The 24300-nt window shown below is 42.0% G+C and overlaps 1 protein-coding gene across 7 annotated transcripts in view; it reads right to left on the bottom strand.

The window, feature by feature from the left end:
* LINGO2 (leucine rich repeat and Ig domain containing 2) overlaps positions 1 to 24300 on the bottom strand; it is a 1932610-nt gene that overhangs the window by 388326 nt on the left and 1519984 nt on the right. The window contains exon 1 of one of the 7 annotated variants that reach the window (XM_077249264.1): positions 14059 to 14393. The exons of 5 other annotated variants lie outside the window; for them this stretch is intronic. The gene's annotated coding sequence lies outside the window, so the exon portion shown is untranslated. Of the gene's footprint in view, positions 1 to 14058; positions 14394 to 24300 lie in introns of those variants that run through there. One more of the 7 variants, XM_077249260.1, reaches the window with a different exon arrangement.

Here is a 24300-nt window from a genome sequence, read left to right as displayed (position 1 = left end):
AAATTAATATTTTATGGAACTACCCTTTGCCTCCAGAACAGCATCATAGCATCAATCCTTCAAGGTATACTTGCACACAGTTTTTGAAGGAACTCGTTGTTAAGCTTGTTCAAATCTTTCCATACCTCCATGCAATCCTAGACAGACTCAATGATTTGAGATCAAGGCTTTGTAGGGCCATATCATCACTTCCATGATTCTTTATTTTTCTTTAGAATGAAGATAGCTCTTAATGACACTGACTGTATGTTGGGGGTTGTAGTGCTGCTGCAGATTACATTTTTAGTCAGTTGGGTGCCTCGCTGATGACTTTTCATTATGATTAAATTGGTAAAAATTGAAGACTGTAGACACAGTGGTCAACTCAGAAGGAATCTTCATGCAGTAGATGATGGACACAACATGCTTTCTTCCCTTCAAAAAAGGAAGATGTCCAGCAGTGCAATCAGCTCAGAAATTGCAGGAACAAGGGAGAGGCAGCTTAACTCATCTAGTCTTCAGAAACGTTTGGCCAAAAGTGGTCTTAATTGAAGAACTGTGGCCAAAAAAACATGCCTCCGACTTGGAAACAAGACCAGGCGACTTAATAATGCATGAAACATAGGAACTGGGCTGCAGTTCAATATTGAAATATTTGGCTGTAACATAAGGTAGTTTGTTCACTGAGGGGCTGGAGAATGATACAACAATGTGTCTGCAGACAACAGTGAAAGTGAATCTGTCAGCATGTTTTTGCTATATAATTTGAAAACAGCATGGGGTAAGGTTTAAAACTCTAAATTCAACAATGTGTAACTTTTCAATCTGTGTGGTGTTGTTTACTTACAATAAAGGTATTACCACTAGGACATTACCATTGCTGTGACTAGCTGGCGTGTACCTCCTGGTCCGACTCTGCTCCTCCTGTGATGAGCAGCTCACTCACAATAGGCTATGTACATAGAGAGTTTGGTGTGGGCGGGGGAAGCCTTCTCAGAGCTACTTCATATTACAGCAAGCTAAGTGACACATTGTCGGATTCAGGGTCTCTTTTCCTATATTATGAGGCTCTCAGATGCGGTGGCAAAAACCTCCTGACACATTCCTTTGAAGCACGGTGAATGTTCCTTGCAAGTTTGGAGTTGCTTTTCACGAAATGGAGCTGAGAATTTGGTCTAGATTAATGGTGTCCTCAATGCTGAGAAACACAGGTAGATACTTATCCATCATGCAATACCAAAACGGAAACACCTGATTTACTTTGCATCAGGAAAAAAAACCCGAACATGCAGACAATGTAATTAAGAGCTATCTTCAGTGTAAAAAACGACAAGGAGATGTTGAGATCCCTGATCTCAAATTCATCAAGTCTATGTGGGATTACATGAAGAGACAGATAGATTTACACAAGTCTACATTTAGAGAAGATCTGGAGTTAGTTCTTCAATATGTTTGGAATTACCTCCTTATTGAGTTTCTTCAAACGCTGTGTGCAAGTGTGCCTAGAAGAAAAGATTAGTGATGAGCGAACGCGCTCGGATGACTAATTATCTGAGCAAGCTTGAGTGCTACCAGAGTATGTTTGCTGTGCTCGAATACTAGGTTCGAGTCACCGCGACTGCATGTCTCATGGCTATGTGACAACTGCAACACATGCATGGACCCCTTGTTTGTTAGACAACCCCTGAATGTGTTACGCCTGTTGGACCGCCGCTAGACATGGAGCCCCGGGGACTCGAACATACTGCAGGGTTCGAGCACTCTATTAGCACACAAGCATACTCCTTATCTGAGCACGCTCACTCATCACTAGAAATGATGCTTTGATGCTGTTCTGAAGGCAAAGGGCGGTCACATGAAATGCTGATTTGATTTAGATTTCCCTTTGTTCACTCACTTTACATTTTGTTAATTGATAAATATAAACTATCAACATTTCTATTTCTGAAAGCATTCTTACTTTGTGGCCTATTTTCCACCCCTGCCTAAAACGTTTCCACAGTACTGCATATGAAGCAAGGTTTAGCACAGACAAACAAGGATTTATCACATTTTTCAAAAATTGACTTCAGAATGGTTTAATTGTAACTACAGCATACTTCCATTTTATATCATGGGCCCTAAAGCAAATGCAATGCATTTTGGAGCAACTCTCAATCTTATTGTGGACTGGCAATTAAAATGCATATATTTTAAATGTAGCAAACAAGTAGATTGCATAATGTATGCTAATTATAATGTATAATTATATGTACCAGTTATAATTACTAGTTGCAAACTTGGCTAACATTCATTTAAGGCTGATGCACATTAATACAGTATTTTCTTCATGGTGTTATTATAGATTTAATATCTACTCTGCTCAGAGGTTAATTACTATACACTTTGGTAAGGAGACATTTTGGCGCTTTAAGTACGCGCATCTTACTCTATCTACTGGATACGGTAATTATGGGATACTTAGTAAACAGAGGTAGTTTACTAGGGCAGGAAGACTTTCACATCATTTAGATTATCACAGGAGGCTTCCAAGTCTGCTTTGTAGTATAAAACATTTCTGCTGAAAATTTGCCATATACAAAAAACTATTTCAGATCCTTTATAATCCAGTTACGAATGATTGTATGCAGTATTAAAGTATGGCTCATTTTGAAAGATTTTATGGTTTTATTCAATAGCATAAATTACAGACGTCACCATAAAATGCTGAGGTGTACCGTATATACTCGAGTATAAGCCGAGATTTTCAGCCCAAATTTTTGGGCTGAAAGTGCCCCCTCGGCTTATACTCGAGTCATGATCGGTGGTGGGGTCGGCGGGTGAGCACCGTCATATACTCACCTGCTTCCGGGGCTCCTGGCGCTCCCCCTGCACGTCCCACGGTCTCCGGGTGCAGCAGCCTCTTCCCCTGAGCGGTCACGTGGGACCGCTCATTAGAGAAATGAATAGGCTGCTCCACCCCCCATAGGGGCGGAGCCGCCTATTCATTTCTCTAATGAAGCGGTGCCGGTGACCGCTGACAGAGAAAGAGGCTGCGGCACCGAAGACAGGCAGGGGGAAGGAGCGGGACGCCGGGAGCAGGTAAGTATCGCATATTCACCTGTCCTCGTTCCACACGCCGGGCGTCGGCGCCATCTTCCCGGCGTCTCTCTAGTCTGCACTGACTGCAGGCAGAGGGCGCGATGACGCATATAGTGTGCGCGCCGCCCTCTGCCTGATCAGTCAGTGCGGAGAGACGCCGGGAAGATGGCGCCGAGGAGCTGCAAGCAAGACAGGTGAGTATGTGTTTTTGTTTTTTTTATTGCAGCGGCAGCAGCAGCACATATTTATGTGGAGCATCTATGGGGCAATGGTGCAGAGCAGTATATGGCAGAGCTATGGGGCAATGGTGCAGAGCACTATATGGCACAGCTATGGGGCAATGGTGCAGAGCACTATATGGCACAGCTATGGGGCAACAGTGCAGAGCACTATATGGCACAGCTATGGGGCAATGGTGCAGAGCACTATATGGCACAGCTATGGGGCAATGGTGCAGAGCACTATATGGCACAGCTATGGGGCAACAGTGCAGAGCACTATATGGCACAGCTATGGGGCAACAGTGCAGAGCACTATATGGCAGAGCTATGGGGCAACGGTGCAGAGCACTATATGGCACAGCTATGGGGCAACAGTGCAGAGCACTATATGGCACAGCTATGGGGCAACAGTGCAGAGCACTATATGGCACAGCTATGGGGCAACGGTGCAGAGCACTATATGGCACAGCTATGGGGCAACAGTGCAGAGCACTATATGGCACAGCTATGGGGCAATGGTGCAGAGCATATATATATATGGCACAGCTATCTATGGGGCAACGGTGCAGAGCATTGTATATATGGCACAGCTTTATGTGGAGTATCTATGGGGCCATAATGAACGGTGCAGAGCATTATATATGGCACAGCTTTATGTGGAGCATCTATGGGGCCATAATGAATGGTATGGAGTATCTATTTCTAATTTTGAAATTCACCGGTACCTGCTGCATTTTCCACCCTAGGCTTATATTCGAGTCAATAAGTTTTCCCAGTTTTTTGTGGCAAAATTAGGGGGGTCGGCTTATACTCGGGTCGGCTTATACTCGAGTATATACGGTAAATGACAAGGATGATGGATTTGTATGAAACAAAAAAGTTTTACCCTTAAAACATGTTTTTGCAAATATAAAATGGATTCCTCATTGTTTCTTGCCCGTGTTTGACAACTTTAAATGATGGTGCTTTGTGAGATGCATAGCGGCGGTACACACCATACTGTGGAATTGTTTTCCCATAGCCTTCCCTCTATTTACAGGTCCAAACTTCCATACTTAGTTCTTGCTATTGGGGTATGTGGCTCCATCAAATGATGGCGGATATTTGCATAAAGACCAAGAAAACAAGTTCCCAAATATTTACAAGATGGTTATGAGCTTGAGCAACAATATGGAAACAGAGGTTATGGATCATTTTGACCCTTGAACGTTCAACAAAGACCCCCAAAATGAGATAAAACATTGGAAGAGTGAAAAAAGGATTGTTCATTTTTTTTTAAATTTCCAATATCATGGCTACAGTATTGTACCAGATATATTCAGGATTGCTACTGTGTTGCTCATCTCCTATGTGAGTTATACACATCACAGCCAAGCATATACTATATATATATATATATATATATATATATATATATATATATATTTATTTATGCTGTACGTATATGTTGTATAGGAACAGAAACAGTATCAATGCACATGTTAATTATATTGAAATGATGAAAGATGGGAAGAAGATTTTCAAAACATCTTACATTTTTCAGCATTGATTGTGAGCGCGGCACAATTATATTATACACCTTGGCATGCTACCAATGAGGCTATTAATGCTGATAAAAAAGCTATTATTGTCTGAAGAGTGGCTGGACACTGAAATAATCCAGATCCTGTGCTGACAGATCCCTTTTCAGTTGCCAACCAATGGCTTCCCAGATGTGTTAGATGGGAGACAAGTCCAAAGATGCTGCAGGCCATGGTTGCAAATTTAGGCCATGCAAGCTGTTCATTGAAGCACGAGAAACATGCAGACTGGTATTATTGTGAAAAACCACTCCTTAGACGCTTGAGAAATGGCTGTACCATTGGTACCAAGGCCAATTAAATGTAACTCTGATCTATTCGCACATAATTGTGCGTTATGCCACCCCAAACCATCATTCCAAAAGTAAGATTGGTGTGATATTCCTCCATGAAAACCTTTTTATGGCTTTGCCCAAGTAGTCACCACACCAATCTCCAGCTATCATTGCGTTCAAAATAAAAGCACAACTCATCGCTAAAGAAAACCAAAAAAAACGCCCTAAGAAATAACACAGAAGACCATGATATGAAGCAAAACCTATGTAGAGAAAATGTCCTCTAAACACAAGGTATATAATGAGCAATTTTATTGAGGCAAAAACAAAAAGTTTAAAAGCTTAAAAACGGAGATGTGAACAAACCATACAGAAAATGACAAAGCAAACACTGAGCGAATATAGTAAAAAGAGAAGTTATACTGAGCTAATGTAGATAAATAACACAACATGAATAATTAATACGGGAATCCAGAGACAAAAAATTACCCCATGAGGTCAGAAACGCATTTGTAAGTAGTAAGGGGATACACTTTAGTCTCCAGGTCCCTGGGTATTTTTATTCTATTATTGGTCTTGGCTTGGATTTATTCACATAACGCTCTATGGCACTACTTACAAATGCCTATCTGACCTCATGCTGTAATTTTTTGTCTCTGGATTCCCCTATTAATTATTTATTTTTCAACTCGTCCATCAAAAAGCAGGCTATTTAGATGGAAATATAAAAGTTATTGCTCTTGGAAGAACGGAAGGAAAAAACAAAAATGAAAAAAAAAAGAAAAAGGCCATCGTGTGAAGTGGGTTAAAAGACTTTATTGATACCTATTTTTAAGGGAGTAGATATCTACAAAAATCTAATTTCTCTTCATATGATATTAATGCACTATGCTTGAAATAAATAGATGAAGTCACAATATATTTCATTTAGAGTGTATCATTATTTTTGGTTCATATAGCAATCAATCAATATTATGCATTTACCAATTCAGATTTAAATGAATGTTATTATGTCTTGTGTTGTGTTTTTAATTAGTGAATTTATGAAAGGGTAAAAAATAACACCTAAATTTATGGGGCACCTAAGAAACAGTACAGTACAATGCTAATGAATGGGGTTAAGCAAAAACTTTATTCCAAGTCACAGAAACAGATTTGTCCTGAAATGAAATTTCTACCACTTTTGAATATGGACTGACACTGTCTTCTCGGTATGAGAAGTTTCTGGTTAGTGTCATGTTAGGATTTCATCCGTTTTATTCCTCTAACAGTTGATACGTTTCCAAAACACTTAATATTTGTAAAAATGTCAAAATCTATCATTCTAATTGTCAACTTCTTACATTTTTACTTTTCTTTGTGCTATTTCTTGCCTGACTGATGATCAGATAGTGTCTGTCACCAAGACTTGTACTTGTGACCAGTTTGTCTATCACCATGACTTGTAGGTTGAACACATTCCCCAAGTACATTTGGATAAACAGATGGAACCAAAAGCCTTTGGCAAATACTTCCTAAAATAGCTAAATGCAACATCTTGAACGATACTTAGTGAAAAGTAATAAAGTGACACTAATGGCATTAGAGTTTCTGGAGTTTCGTTTATATGCAGAGGTATATGAAAATACACCAGCCTTTTAACCCTTTAACAACCACCGATACGCCTGGCAGTCACAATTCCCACGGGTGTAAGCTGTACATGACACCATGATACAGCTGACACCCTGCAGTATCGGCCCCGGCTGGTTTTGAAGCCCATCATGGCTGATTAACTTCTTAAATTCCTGTGTCAATCACGTCAGCGGCACTTAATTGGTTACACGTTGGTTACAAGACCCCCTTAATAACTATCGGACCACCGCAATGAGAATCGTGGGTGCTGATGGTTACCATGGTACTCTGAGCTCATGTGATGACCCCAAGGTATGGTGGCCTGTGAAATTCAGCTATAAGCTACTGGGTCTCACAGGCTGAGTCAGTAGGACACTGACACTCTCATGCTCTGCAGTACATTAGAATAGAGATAAAAAAAAAAGTATGCATTCCCACAGTAGGATTAAGTGAAATTTTTTTTCCATAAAATATGTAAAAGAGTAAAAACAGTAAATAAGTGCACGCATCACTGAAAGCCATTTTGCAACACACAATGCAGCGTTTGTGATAAAACAAAAATAAACAAAAGAAGACACATAATGGTATTGCCACATTCGAAGCGACCCACTCTATAAAACTGGCATGTTATATATTCCGTATGGCGAACGTCGTAAAAAAATAATTAAAAAAGCCAAAAATGTTGCTTTTTAATTACACTGACTGAAAAAAGTGAATAAAAAGTGATCAAAAAGCTGCATGTAACAAATATTTGTATAAGTGAAAGCACTAAACCATCCCACAAGAAACAAACCCAAATGTGGCTCATTCAGTCAAAAAATAAAAAAGTTACAGCTCTCAGAATATGGTGATGCAAAAACAAATTCATTTTTGTCAAATATCGTTTTTAGTCTGCAAAGATAACAAACCATAAAAAAATATAAATCTGGTATTGTTGTAATCGTACTGACCTGACAAACAAGTCGGTCTTATCATTTTTACTGTTTGGTGAACGGAGAAAAATATAAAAACAATAACTGAAGTGCTGGGTTTTGTTCATTCTGTGTTTGAAAAATCTGAATAAAAAGTGATCAAAAAATATTATGTACCCCAAAATGGTACCCCAAAAATATTCAACTTGTCCACAAAAAAAAAGCCTTCATACAGATCTACTCGTCAAAAAGAAAAATGCTCTCAGAATATGGCAATGTAAAAAACTAGTTTTTATTAAAAAACATTTTTAATATATGATAGCAATAAAACCAAATATATATATATATATATATATATATATATATATATATATATATATATATATATATATATATATATATATATATATATGTAAATCTGGTATCACTGAAATCGCACCGACCCAAAGAGTAAAACTGTCTCATCATGGTGAACTGCCCAAGCATAAAAATAAGAACTATTCTTGCACTGCTGTCTATTTATTCATTCTATCTTCCAAAAATCGGAATAAGGCTCTGCTCACATATATTATGTACTCTCCAGTGAACGCTTACGTTGGGGTTTCCTTGTAAATTCCTCAAAACCGTGATTTAGACAAACACCATGATTGAACCACTAACTTATGAGGCAGGTGAAGTCACTTTGGACTGGCCGCTGCGTCCCATCATTTTAGGCATCTTTTGTGCATACCTGAAAAGATGAATAGCACTGGAGCAGATGACAAATGGAGTCCAAAGTGTCTCCATATGCCTCACTATGGTGGGTGGTTCCGTTGAGGGTTTCATCTGAATAACATAGCTGTGGGATTTTCATGGAAACCCTGACGTAAGTGCTCACCGTAGAACACAAGAATGTGATCCAGCCTTATACTGAAAGTGATCAAAAATAATTATGTACACCAAAATGTTACCATTAAAATTCCTAATTTAACCAGCACAAAAGCACCCCCCACTCAGATCCGTCATCTCTCACTGGAACTATAGAGGGTTCCCAAGTTACTGATAGCACAAAGACTCTGGAAAAAAGACATGGCTCTCGCCCCTCCTCAAATAAAATCCAGTAAATTCTCCACTCCCAAATCCAGATTCCACTGCTTCTTTGATGGTACTTCATTTGAAAATCCCATTTCAAAGACCAGGCTAGCCCATGCACTACTCAGTATGCGTTGGATGTTAATTTAGACATATACTCAGTAGGATTTTGTCACTGTGCTTGGTCATTTTCAGTGCTCAATGACAATGTGCTCTCTCAATTACATCACATGAGTGGGCGCCACTAGTTTCTTCCTGCCCATTCTTTACTTACATTGAGCAATGACAGTGTGCTCTTTTGATGGCTCACCACTTCTGATTAGAGTTGGCGAAAGAACGCATTGTCACTGTGCAATAAGAACAGTGCACAGTGACACGCTCTTACTGAGTATCCATCAAAATTGACATCTGACATATGCTCAGTAGCCCCTGTAATGAAGGTCACTGATGATGCTTCGTTTACAGAAGGGAGCAGAGGCTGAGGCAGTGATTAAAGCCTTTGCCCCTGTGGTATCTCGGTACCTGTTCTACTGCTGCTGAATGAGACAGTTGTCGTATGGCAGTAGATTTGTTCCAGCATGTCAGAATTAGTTTGGGCACTGTGAGTTGGAAGATGTATTACATTGCATTGTATACTGATGATCCATAAATGTGCTTTGCTGCTATCTACTGGCCAATGTGTGTATATGAAATTTAAGTGGTTATTCTCCTCACAACAAGCTGCCATAGAAACTGCTTAGAGGAGCCTCCCAGCTTAGGGCTCGCACACTTCCTGAACACTGGTACAAACTAATTTGGGGTGGTTCAAGCTATCTAAGGAAGGCAGAGGATGCAGACACTACTGCTCCCAGGATTATTTTTTCCATGCCAGTCCAGTCTGGGGGAACATCTTTCTCTGCATCTGCATCTCCTTCTTCAAAGGAATGACGCCTCATCCAGTAGGAGAGATAACGCTGCACATGTGTTCTGCATGGTGGTTATCCTGTTTGCTTCTAGCCAGGACTAGATCCACATGGCTGCCATGCCACCAACTTTATTTAACCTACCCCTTGCGAAAGGGAATGGTAGGCTCTAACTGTGAGTACTTCCTCACTTTAGTGTGTTTCCACAGAGAGCCAATCTGTGAAGGTCCCTCCATCAGTATAATATTTCTTGGACTGCACATAGCATTTCCTCTAATAACTTATTTTAAAATTACACCACCCAGTGCTTTATGGCACAAAAAATGCCTAAAAATGATATAGACCAAGGTCTAGCGCATACCCTGCAATAGCCTATTATATCACCTGCCTGGCTGTGGAGGTTGGCACCCTAATAACGATTTTTTGGCGCCCCCACTCACCGTGGACTGCCCCTCACTGCCCTAGATCACCCTATGCTGCAGGTGTGAAAACAATAATGCATAAGAACAGAAATGAAGAAAGCAAAAAAATGGTCCAACTAAAAACCAGAGGTGGAGGTGCCAACCTCCACAGCCAGGCAGGTGATATAATAGGCTATTGCAGGGTATGCGCTAGACCTTGGTCTATATCATTTTTAGGCATTTTTTGTGCCATAAAGCACTGGGTGGTGTAATTTTAAAATAATTTATAATAAAAATTGTTTTTAAGGGGATATATGTTCACTAAGTTATGGTTTTTGATTCCCAGTATAATAATATGTTTTTCGAGTAACATTTCCTCTAATAGCAAGTAAAGAGTACTCCAGCCGCCCAGGAGGCCATAACCTCGCTTGTCTCATGAGGCGAGAACCATTACTTTGATATGCACAATATACTGTGAACTTGCCTTTAAGAGAGAGACTGGACCCCGTTACCTCTTTCAGTAAAATTGTTATGTTTACAAGTTCTCTTGCGTGTCTGGCTGCTTGAGATTGCACAAACAGCACGGGTGCTCCAAAACCTGCACCCAGACACCCCGTCTACAGGAGTGCCCCAGGTGGTCCTATACCATCCACAAGTGCTACCTCCCGCTATTGACAATTGTTGTGGACATGAGGGAAGTGTTGAGGGGTCCAGTGACCCACTTCAGCTGCAGTGACTTTATGATATGCTGCCAGTGGGACTACATGCCTCAACTGGCCCTTCTGCAAACTCTGACACCTCCCTAGTGGTCCACCACACCACCTGATGACAACTTGTTTGAGTATCCTACATAGTGGACTGTTTTCTGAGTGTCCGCTAAGTGTATACTAGACACAATATGAAAGCACCCTAACACATCCAAATGTCACCATTCTGATCATCTGTCTAATATTATGTAAATCACACTCATTCTGTCAAAAAATCTGATGCATGGAGGCCTGGACTCTACAAGACCTCTCAAGCAGTGCTATGATATCCGGCACCAAGACGTTAGCAGTAGATCTTTTATATCCTGACAATTGCAAGCTCATCCCACAGATTAGGCATTCATTTTAAACTTGGGGAGTTTGGAGACCAAGTGAACAATATTAATTCTTCAATGTGTTTTTCAGTGTGGCAGGGCACTTGCTCCTACAATTGACATGCAGGAACATGAGCATCAGAACTAGACCAAGGATTAATGGTAAGTAGGGACTGAGGTCTGATACATAATCTCTGATCTTGATCCTATGGACATTGGTGAAATGATAGACAGTGACCTGGTCAGATGAGTCATGTTATATTTTACATAGTTTAAACTGCCTTATGCATGTGTTCATTACCTGGGCAAGAGATGACACCAGAATGCAAGTGAAAAGCATTCAAGTCAGAAGAGGCAACTGGGCAGCCAAATCTTGGGTCCAGTCATTCATATGCATAATACTTTGGTAAGTATCACCTACCTAAAGATTGTTGCAGACAAATTACTCCTGTATATGGCATTGGTGTCCCCAAATAGCCATGACATATTCAACCCCTTTACGTCAATGACGGACTCCCTTTTCTTGGTGCGTGCTCCACCTCTGAGCCCACCTTTCCGAGCACATGACAACTGATATATACAACTGACATCTGCCTGGAAATAGCCGCGGGTGGAATTGCGATCCACCCATGGCTGTGAACTAGTTAAATGCCACTGTCAATCTCTGACAGCGGCATTTATCTCACGCTTACGGGAAGCATGCTGGAAATTCTGCCCATTGGTGACCCCCTCACGTGATTGCGGGTCACCAATGGGTTGGCATGACAATTTTTTTCACCAGTTAAATAAAAAAGAACCTATACATATTTGGTGTCTATGAACTTGTAATAACCTGGACAATCATAATGGCAGGCCAGTTTTAGCATTTAATGAACATGGTAAAAAAAAAAACAATGGTGGGATTGCACTTTTTGCGCAATTTCACCGCACTTGGAATTTTTATCCTGTTTTCCAGTACACAATATGTTAAAACCAATGCTGCATTCAAAAAATACAACTCATCCTGCAAAAAACAAGGACCTGGCTATTTTGATCAAGAAATGAAAAAATTATGCCTCTGGGAAGAAGGGGAGCAAAAAATGAAAATGCAAAAACAAAAATACTTCTGATCATTAAGGGGTTAAGCAGGTTAATGTGCCCTGTCACACAGTATTGATATGGTATAAAAAAAATTCCCACATATCAATCTGATTGAGCATCTTTGGGATTTGTTGGAAAAACAAGTCCGACCCCTTCAGACCCCTTCTTACTGGACTTAAAAGATCTGCTGCTGAAGTCTTGTTGCCAGCTATAACTGGATGACGTTAGAAGTCCATGCCTCAATGGGTCAGAGGGGAATCTGTACAATATTAGATATGGGGTATTAATATTATATATGGAGACTAATAAATGTACGATGTTTACCCAAAGTTAGGCATTTATACAGTTTGCGTTACACGGCTTCATTTAGGCCAGTGAGAAAGCTTTACATCACCACATAAAAGCAGCATTACTAGCATACAGTACATAGTGTATCGCTTTGCCTCTGCTTTCTTATAACACACATACATCATTGCTGTACAACATGCTCATGCTTGGTCAGCAAACCACTGCATGTTTCCAGACACTGGATCAGGGGTATACAGCAGAATTTACGTGTAATCGCACAGATGCAATAGCAGTTCATGAATGACATTAAAATAAGTCCCAAGAGCTGTACGAATTGCTCCAACATTTGTAATGAGCACTATGGTTCAACAAGGTCATGATTTGCAATGATGCCACTTACAGTTTACTGATTGCACCTTAATAACGTGTTACAACAGCAGGTAATATCCGATTTAGCGTGGTATAATTACACAATGAATGTACTGTTCCCTGTAATGAACTGCACAAGAGTAAATGTCAAATAAACACATGAAGGGTCCAAACAGATGTGTTATATAGATGACAGTAGATAAATAAATAGACACAGATGGATAGATAGATAGATAGATAAGGATATATAGATAGAAGATAGATAGTTGAACAGATGGATAGATGAATGGATAGATAGACAGATAGATAGATAGAAGATATTAGATAGATAGAAGATATATACTAGATAGATAGATAATAGAAAGTTAGATGATAGATAATAGATAGATAAATAGATAACAGATATATGATAAATAGATATATAGATAATAGATATATTATAGATAGATAGATAGATAGATAGATATTACAATAAAAAGTATTACAATACAAGGCCATATTTCCGCACCAATACAGGAAAAAATATAACCAAACTTCTGCAGCAAGAAAGAGAATAAATATGTGTGTACATTGCATATATACAGTACATATATTTATGTATTTCTATATATACTGTATATGTTGCGTATATTACAGTTACATTACAACTTCCTGAATGTTAATCAGCATCATGACTTTCAGCTTCATATAAATGTAATAATCACACATTTTTCTTTATTTAATCAGAAAAAGATGATTTCAGAATACAGGCATCATCAGATGCATTTGCCATAGAACACACACGCAATCCTCCCTCCTTACAAATGCATTCTATATGTGGAATACTCCTCCGATACAATCTAGAATTCCACTCTACTTGTGGACAGAGGGAAAATTACAATTTCCAAAATGTCAATTACTGTGATGTATAAAAAGTAGAAACCACCACATGTGACCCTCTTAAAAAAGCAGAATATTTGAAAAGCCCAATGCAAATCCCACGTTCCATCCCTCTCTGCTTTCAGCCTCCCATAGAGCTGGCTGAGCATTCATCCCATCATTAATTCCTCCTAGCACAGCCTAACGCTGTATGGAAAGAAGAGAAAGCACATTTCCACAATGTCTGTGAATGAAAGGCGACAACGGTCTGAGATGGCAAAGATCTCGGCAGCGTCTCTCGACAACACAAGCAGGATGGCATGTATGAAGAAAATCGTAAAATCCCTTACCAATCATTGATCTCTTCCTGGCCGTGCTCATGTTGCAATGTGCATAGCAGTTAGTGACTGCCTGTCTGTCTCTAAAAGCCTCTCATCTGAAGAGGAAGACACAAACATTCCCGTTGCTGTTCATTTAACCTTGCTCAGACAGCAGCCTTTCATAGGCTCAGCTAAGAGCAGTTTAGGATTCCAGCTCCTGGCGAGGTCCTCTGTGTGTGTGGTTGCAAGGCCAAGTCATTGATGAGGAACAGTAATGGATCATCCTCAATATCTTGGTGTAGTAACCTAATAAACCCAAGAGGTAAAGGACACCACTGATGCCAAGCAACCTGATTGTCCATAGTAACAATACTCCTGTGGGGCTGCTGAGCACAATCAGGTGGTCCTCCTGTCTAGTTCCTAGATTTGGGCACTACCTCATTCATTTAATTAACCCCCCGAGATCCAGCTCGGGAGCTGCTCTGATTATACGGTAATGGGTCCATCAGGTACAATTAGATTCCAGCAGAAACACTACAGTTTGCATGAAAACTCTTACAGTAAACAATTCCTGGTCCTCTTTATCCCCGGAGGGTAGTGTCTTAATTAACCCTTAGAGGACTGGTCTATTAGATGTTCTCTAATCATTTCTGGTACTTCGAATTATGTTTCCTAACAGTGCACTAAATGGATATTGTCGTATGTAGATGCCTAAATTAATTATAGACTTTCCAAAAAAGATTCCTTTTTACAATAGGGTGTGTCATTGTCAGTAGAACCTGTGGTGTGCCTGCATAATTCATTATGTTTCTATCCTGTTTGCATATATTATCTTAATATTAGTAATTTTAAGAACAACATTTATAGTATCTATAAAATACAAACAAAAAACACCTGACTAATACCTCCTAAAAGTGTGAACAATCGCTCTCTGCTATCCTTGCTCTATTCCTTGGTTTGTTATGTATACAGCACTGTGCAAAAGCTTTAGGCAGGTTTAGAAAAAAAATTGAAAACTAAGAATATGTCAAAAAATAGAAGGATTAATAGCATAAATTGATTAATTAATAAAACGCAAAATGAGTGAACAGAAGAAAAATCTAAAATTAATATTTGGTGTGACCACCCTTTCTTCTAGGTACGTCTAGGTAAAGTCGGGGATTTTGTTGGATTATACTCAGGTGTATGAGAAACCAGTCACACCAAACAGATGATAATGATCATTATTTTTTATATGCAGGTTGAAACAGACTCCTTAACAGAAACAGTAATGGTTGTGTGGGAGGCTTTTAACATGGCAAGGAACAGCCAATTTCTGCTACAAAGGTGATGTTGTGGAAGACAAATTCATGTCAATGGTCATATACTATGACTAGACTGATTACATACAAAACTTAGTTATACTGCATCAGCAAAGCCTCTCCCAGGCACAGATTTCAAAGCAGACTGGGGTTTCAAGATGTGTTGTTCAAGCTCTTTTGAAGAAGCACCAAAAATGGGCAACATTGAGAACCAAAGATAAAGTGATCAGCATGGCCGGTTTTAGACAAAGTGGGGCCCTAGGCAAAAATTTAAAGTGGGGCCCCAAATGATAACATTGCACTGTGGCCCCCATATTTAGGGGCCTTATATCGGCCAACGGGTCTGCCACTATCAGCTGTATGCAGGGGCGTTGCTAGGGTCAGAAAAGATTGGGGGCCCAAGACAAAGAGTTACCCCCAACCCCCTCTTAATTTTTTTTTTAACTCTTCAGATAAAACAGTGCTAACTCTCTGAGAACAGATAATGTAGTAGATGTCACCTGCAGTCCTATGTAACACCAGAAATAGCAGTGATAACTCTGAGTACAGATAATTTAATATATATCACATGTAGTCCTATGTAACACCACAGATAGACATAGTGTTTCAGAGTAAGACTATGTTCACATGCAGCATTTTTTTTTCAGTAGCCAAAGCTTTGCTGTGGATCTGCAGCAGTTTTCCATGCGTTGTACAGCACCATGTAAACGTATGGAAAACAAAATCTGTCGTACACAAGCTGCGGAAAATACCGCGCGGAAACGCTGCATTGTATTTTCTGCAGAATGTCAATTCATTGTGCAGATTCCGCAGCGTTTTACACCTGCTCCATAATAGGAATCCGCAGGTGTAAAAACGCTGTTGAAAACCGCGCAAAAAACGCGGTGATTCCACGATAAATCCGCGGTAAATCTGCAGGTAAAACGGAGGGGATTTAAAAAGTGCTACAGTTCTGAAAATCCAGTCAGAAAACAAACAAGCGCCTGCAGGAGATGTCGGAAATCTCCTGTTTTGCTGGCACTTTGAAAAGCAGCTTTTCGCCATGTTCATATGCAGAATTTTTGCAGCTTTTTCTTCTGCAAATAATAAGTTTACAGCATTTTACAGCACAAGCTAAAACTGAGATTTTCAGAAATCTCTTGCACACCCTTTTATTTTCCCCTGACTGAATTTCACAACTGCAGCGTTTTTTAAATCTGCAGCATGTCGCTTCATTCAGCAATTTTTTTCACCCGTAGAAAGCAATGAAAAAGTTTAAAAAATGCTTCAAATGTTGCAACGATTTTTTTTGCTACGTTTTTTGTGAATAACACTAACTTTATTAAACATGTACTGTAGACAAAATGCATACTGTAAAAAACGAACAGCAAAAGCTCTAAGGGTGTGTGCCCACAGTCCGTAAACGCTGCGGGTCGGCTGCTGTGTACTTGTGCAGCGTCCAACCCACAGCGGCCAGATGTTACAGTATAGTGGATGGGATTTCAAGAAATTCCATCTCTACTATGCGTGCACTGACACCCGCACCTCACCTGCGGAGACAGACATGAGGCGCGTCTCTCCAGACCGCGGAATATCAATTTATATGGCGTAGACGCGAGTCTCCACAAGAGAAATCTCACCCCTGCAATGTATAGGACACGGTGATTCTGCACAGATTAATGAACACACGCGGAATCACCTGTGTTCAAAACATGGCAGCACTTTGGACGCAGCACATGTCCGCGGCATCCAAGGGGCTGCCATTTCCGGATCCTCTGCACATACCCTAAAAATGGGTGCTTTGAAAGCAGTGTTTTTACTGCCAAGAGAGCAGGTTTTGGCTGCAAAAAAATGCACCAAAAACGCTGATTCCTATGCACACCTGTACTATATGTGTATGTGTATAGTTTACCCTTATTGTTTCACGTGGGAATTCATTTATTTCTATATAATAAATACCCTGATTCAGCAGACAATATTCCTGCCTTGTGTCATCCAGACAGTAGTGACAGGAGGTCGCCCTGTCAGATTACAAGCAATGATTCAGTGACTGGTCACTCAGAGCCTATGCTGATGGCTGTTGTATGTGACTGTGAAACCTGATCCTACAGCAAACAGCACAGAGCTCCGGGACCACAGTGAGTCAATCACTGCACTGAGGGGGTCTCCAGGGCGGTTTGGGAGAGACGCCACTGCTGTACACCCTCTGGGCACTACATACAGGGCCTGCAGAGGTAGGGGGCCCCCTTTCTAGGTGGGGGCCCCAGGCATCTGCCTGGTCTGCCTGTGCCAAACGCCGGCCCTGGTGATCAGCTAAGGAAACTTAGTGCAACAGATGAAAGACACATCATGTTTAGTTTCCTTCTAAATTGGAAAATGTCTAGCAGTGCCATCAGCTCAGAACTGGCAGACAACAATGTGACCCAGCTACACTGAAGAAGTCTGTCCAGAAATGGTCTTCTGGACAGGTTAATTTTTGCAAAGGACGTATGAATCAAGCCTTATACAGGGTTATCCTGGAAAAACAATTGATTCCTTCTGCTCAGGCAATGTTCCCCAACTCTGAGGACTGGTTTTTCCAGCAGGACAATACACCATGCCACACAGCTAGGTCAATCAAGGTGTGGATGAAGGACCACTACATCAAATCCTTGTCATGCCCAGCCCAATCTCCAGACCTGAACCCCATTGAAAACATCTGGAATGTAATCAAGAGGAAGATGGATAGTCACAAGCCATCAAACAAAGAAGAACTGCTTACATTTTTGCACCAGAAGTGGCATAAGGTCACCCAAAAGCAGTGTGAAATATTGGTGGAAAGCATGCCAAGACGCATGAAAGCTGTGATTAAAAATCATCATTATTCCACAAAATATTGATTTCTTAACTCTTCCTGAGTTAAATCATGAGTATTGTTTTTTCTAAATGATTATGAACTTGTTTTCTTAGCATTATTTGAGGTCTGCAAGCACTGCATTTTTTTGTTATTTTGACCATTTCTCATTTTCTGAAAATAAAGACAAAATTTAGTGCTTGGAAATTCAAAGACATGTTGTCAGGAGTTTATAAAATAAAAGAACAATTTACATTATACCTATAAAGAGAAAAATCAGACAAACTGAAAATTTTGCTGTGGTCTCTTAATTTTTGCCAGAGCTGTATATAGTGAGGGTTGGACTGGCACAACCGGGACTCCAGTGAAATGCCCGGTGGGCCCCGCCCCAGAGAAGAGGAAGAGGAAAAGGAAAAAAAAGGACGTGGGCCCTTTAAATCTTCGGGCGGTGCTGACCGCCGCCACGACCAGGGGCCCCCCAGTGCCAGTGCTGGCATCGGGCCCCCCTTCTAATACTCACCTCTCCTTGTTCCGGCGTTAGCTGCAGTGTCTTCAGCACCCTCTGACTCTGCAACATCTCAGGGCAGAGGGTGCAATGACGTCATCACTGCGCACTCAGCCTCTCTGTCCTGAGCATTGCAGAGCCAGAGAGATGCTGAGTGCACCGTACCTGCAATGGGAACGGGAGAGGTGAGGATTTTACTTTTTTATAATGTATGGAGGAGCAGGGGGGAGCATAATGCTGTGTGGAGGAGTGAGGGTCCCATAATACTGAATGGAGGACCTGGGGGGCATAATACTGTGAGGAGGAGCTGGGGGTCATAATACTGTGTGGAGGAGCGGGGGGCATAATACTGTGTGGAGAAGCTGTGGGTCATAATACTGTGTGGAGGACCGGCATCCCATAATACTGTATGGAGGATCGGGGGTCCCATAATACTGTGTGGAGGAGCAGGGTCCCATGATACTGTGTGGAGGAGAGGGCTCCCATTATACTGCATGGAGGAGCGGGGGGGCATAATACTGTGTGAAGGAGCGGGGGGCCCATAATACTGTATGGAGGAGCGGGGGGCATAATACTATGTGGAGGAGCAGGGGGCATAACACTGTGGAGGAGCAGGGTGCCATAATACTGTGTAGAGGAGCGGGGGGTCATGATACTGTATGGGGGAGTGGGGTCCCATGATACTGTGTGGAGGAGTGGGCTCCCATGCTACTGTATGGAGGAGTGGGGATGCATAATACTGTATGAAGGAGCAGGCAGGGGCATAATACTGTGTGGAGGAACGGGGTCCCATAATACTGTGTGGAGGAGCGGGGGGCATAATATTGTATGGAGGAGTGGGGTCCCATAATACTGTATGGAGAGGTGGGGATGCATAAAACGGTATGGAGGAGTGGGGTCCCATAATACTGTATGGAGGAGTGGGGATGCATAATACTGTATGAAGGAGCAGGCGGGGGCATAATACTGTGTGGAGGAACGGGGTCCCATAATACTGTATTGAGGAGCGGGGATGCATAATACTGTATAGAGGTGCGGGGTCCCATAATACTGTGTGGAGGAGCTGGGGGGCATAATACTGTGTGGAGGAGCGGGGTGGCATAATACTGTGTGGAGGAGCGGGGGGCATAATACTGTATGGAGGAGTGGGTCCCATAATGCTGTATGGAGGAGCAGGGATGCATAATACTGTATGGAGGAGCAGGCGGGGCATAATACTGTGTGGAGGAACGGCGTCCCATAATACTGTATGGAGGAGCGGGGATACGTAATACTGTATGGAGGAGCGGGGTCCTATAATACTGTGTGGAGGAGCTGGGGGGCATAATACTGTGTGAAGGAGCACGGGGCCCACAATACTGTATGTAGGAGCAGGGGGCCCATGATGTGCTGTATGGAGGAGCATTATATGGGGCCCATAATACTTTATGGAGGACTATGTGGTTGGCCATAATACTGTATGGAGGACTATAAGGTGCCCATAATACTATATGAAGGAGCATTATATGGGGCCAATAATACTGTATTGAGGAGCATTATATGGGGACAATAATACTGTATGGCAGACTATGTGGTTGTCCATAATACTGTATGGCGGATTATGTGGTTGCTGTACTGTATGGAGGAGCATTATATGGGGCCAATAATACTATATGGCGGACTATGTGGTTGTCCATAATACTGTATGGCGGACTATGTGGTTGCTGTACTGTATGGAGGAGCATTATATGGGGCCAATAATACTGTATGGAGGAGCATTATATGGGGCCAATAATACTGTATGGCAGACTATGTGGTTGTCCATAATACTGTATGGCGGACTATGTGGTTGCTGTACTGTATGGAGGAGCATTATATGGGGCCAATAATACTGTATGGCGGACTATGTGGTTGTCCATAATACTGTATGGCGGACTATGTGGTTGCTGTACTGTATAGAGGAGCATTATATGGGGCCAATAATACTGTATGGAGGACTATGTGGTTGCCCATAATACTGTATGGTGGACTTTGTGGTGCCCATAATACTGTATGGAGAACTGTGAGGTGCCCATAATACTGTATGGAGGAGCATTATATGGGCCAATAATACTGTATGGAGGACTATGAGGTGCCCATAATACTGTATGGCGCACTGTGTGGTGCCTATATATTGCACTATATCTGTTTTTTTATTTGTGCATCAGGAATCATGGCATCTGTTAAAGGGGCCCACTGATTCTCTTTCGCCCGAAGCCCATAAAAACCTGGAGCCGACCCTGGCGACAACGCACATCAAGATGAATGCCGGCTGCAGCTGTGACAGGGCACTCTGCTCTGTGACAGGCCATGTGCTGAAGTCACATAGAAGTTTTGTTAAATGACTCCTGCAGCCTTTGATAGGCCGGCGGCCTTTCAATGTTACTGCTATGTGACGTCAGCGCGCAGCCTGTCACAGAGCAGAGCGCCCTGTCACAGCTGTTGTCGGCAGCCATTGTAATGACCACGCCAAATATGAAGCCACAAGAGGGTGCCGGGGAGCGCAACAAGGTGAGAAGAATCCCCCTTTGTAGTTGGGCAAGGTAGTGGCCATAGGGATGGACATAGGGGCCCAGGGAGGGTACATTAAATAAAGGGGCCCAGGATGAGGACATTATTACTGGAAGGGGCCCAAGATAGGGACCTTATTAAGGTGGACATTGGGGTCCAATATGTAGACATTAAATAAAGGAGCCAAGGATCTGTGTTGTGAATTTGCTTTTTGCTCCCTCTAGTGGTTACTAGTTTTTTGACTCTGGTTTTTCTGTCATTCCTTTTATCCGCACCTGGGTCGTTAGTTAGGGGTGTTGCTATATAAGCTCCCTAGACCTTCAGTTCAATGCCTGGCAACGTAGTTATCAGAGCTAGTCTGCTGTGCTCTTGTCTACTGATCCTGGTTCCAGTTATATCAGCTAAGTCTGCCTTTTGCTTTTTGCTATTTGTTTTGGTTTTGTATTTTTGTCCAGCTTGTTCCAAATCTATATCCTGACCTTTGCTGGAAGCTCTAGGGGGCTGGTGTTCTCCCCCCGGACCGTTAGACGGTTCGGGGGTTCTTGAATTTCCAGTGTGGATTTTGATAGGGTTTTTGTTGACCATATAAGTTACCTTTCTTTATTCTGCTATCAGTAAGCGGGCCTCTCTGTGCTAAACCTGGTTCATTTCTGTGTTTGTCATTTCCTCTTACCTCACCGTTATTATTTGTGGGGGGCTTCTATCCAGCTTTGGGGTCCCCTTCTCTGGAGGCAAGAAAGGTCTTTTGTTTTCCTCTACTAGGGGTAGCTAGATTCTCCGGCTGGAGCGTGTCATCTAGAATCAACGTAGGAATGATCCCCGGCTACTTCTAGTGTTGGCGTTAGGAGTAGATATATGGTCAACCCAGTTACCACTGCCCTATGAGCTGGATTTTTGTATTCTGCAGACTTCCACGTACCTCTGAGACCCTCGCCATTGGGGTCATAACAGATCTGGCTCCTTATTAAATAAAGGGGTGACATAATTACTGTATTGAGGTCAGGATGAGGAACATACATTATTGCTTTATGGTGGCAAGTGGGGACATAATTACTGTAGGGACCAATCAGGGGACATTATTACTGCTGTAATTTATTTTTGAGCTTACTGTCTTCTATGGGGAGAACAAAAGGGGGTCCTGCTACTGTGCAGGGTGGCACTATGTCTTTTTTTTCTTCATCTGACGTAGTATAGAAGTCGAGGAAAATAGTGGGGAATGTGCTCTGGAAGCGATCAGCTATAGCTAACTGTTATTTTCTGCAGAGACGAGTCTTTCCTGGAAGAATGTTGTGGATTCTGTTTGTGGGCTCCCTCTGGTGGTTACTGCTGGTACTGGGTGACTTTGGTGGGTTGCGGCCTTTGGTTTCCACCTGTCCATCAGTGGCTGGGTGTTTCCTATTTTACCTGGCCTTTCTGTCATTTCCCTTGCCGGCTATCAATGTATTCAGATGTGCTCTGTTTGGTTCCTGCCTACCTGCTCCCAGATCTTTCAGGATAAGCTAAGTGCTGATTTTCAGTTGTTTGGTTTTTTTGTCCAGCTTGTTTATTATGTCTCTATGCTAGCTGGTAGCTCTAGTGGACTGAGGTTCTCCCCATGTGCCATGAGTTGGCACATGGGTTCTTGTAATCTCAGGATGGTTTTTTTGATTAGGGTTTTTTGCTGACCGCTCAGTCCCCTTTTGTATCGTTCTGCTTTCTAGTTTACAGCGGGCCTCAATTTGCTAAAACTATATATATCATCTCTATGTGTGTGCCTTCCTCTCATTTCACCGTCAATACATGTGGGGGGCAACTATATCTTTTGGGGTTCATTCCGCTGGAGGCAAGTGAGGTCTTTATTTTCTCTGCAGTGCTAGTTAGCTCTTAGGCTGGTGCGTGGCGTCTAGAACCAACGTAGGTACGCTCCCTGGCTATCTCTAGTTGCGTTTGTCAGGCGTAGGGCAGCGGTCAGCCCAGGTTCCATCACCCTAGAGCTCATCCGTAATATATTTGTACTTTGCTTGTCCTGTGCTATCCCTAGCCATTGGGATTCATGACAGTATAGCCCGCCCACAAAGTGTTAATTGTTTGGGCTGAAGCAGGAGAAAGAGAAGTGTTTAAGGGATATTTTTTTTTTTTTTTCCCTTCAGAGTTTTGCTGCCTAGCCCTTAATTGCTGTCTAGCTGCTTCTTACCTCCTCTTAACCCTTGAATGGCTCTGATCTTAGCTGTTTAACATGGATGTCCAGAGTTTGGCTTCCAGCCTGAGTAATCTCGCGGCAAAAGTTCAAAACATACAGGATTTTGTTGTTCACACTCCCATGTCTGAACCTAGAATTCCTATTCCAGAGTTCTTTTCTGGAGATAGATCTACCTTCCTGAATTTCAGGAACAATTGTAAATTGTTTCTTTCTTTAAAATCTCGCTCCTCTGGAGACCCTGCTCAACAGGTCAAGATTGTAATATCTTTCCTGCGGGGCGACCCTCAGAATTGGGCATTTGCATTGGCACCAGGGGATCCTGCATTGCTCAGTGTGGATGCGTTTTTTCTGGCATTGGGATTGCTCTATGAGGAACCTAACCTGGAGATTCAGGCTGAAAAGGCTTTATTAGCCCTCTCTCAGGGGCATGATGAAGCGGAGATATATTGTCAGAAGTTTCGGAAATGGTCGGTGCTTAGTCAGTGGAATGAGTGCGCCCTGGCTGCAAACTTCAGAAATGGTCTTTCTGAGGCCATTAAGGATATTATGGTGGGGTTCCCTACACCTACAGGTCTGAATGAGTCTATGGCTATGGCCATTCAGATTGATCGGCGTTTACGGGAGCGCAAACCCGTGCACCAGTTGGCGGTGTCTTCTGAACAGGCACCTGAGACTATGCAATGTGATAGAATTCAGTCCAGAAGTGAACGGCAAAATTATAGGCGGAAAAATGGATTGTGTTTCTATTGTGGTGATTCAGCTCATGTTATATCAGCATGCTCTAAACGCACAAAAAGGGTTGATAAATCTTTTGCCATTGGTACTCTGCAGCCTAAGTTCATTTTGTCTGTGACTCTGATTTTTTCACTGTCTTCCATTTCCGTCGATGCCTATGTGGATTCGGGCGCTGCCCTGAGTCTTATGGATTGGTCATTTGCTAAACGCT

Source organism: Ranitomeya variabilis, chromosome 1 (assembly GCF_051348905.1).
Source record: "Ranitomeya variabilis isolate aRanVar5 chromosome 1, aRanVar5.hap1, whole genome shotgun sequence".
NCBI lineage: Eukaryota > Metazoa > Chordata > Amphibia > Anura > Dendrobatidae > Ranitomeya > Ranitomeya variabilis.
The sequence above is the reverse complement of the archived record's forward strand: the minus strand, read 5'-3'. Positions and strand labels throughout refer to the sequence as shown.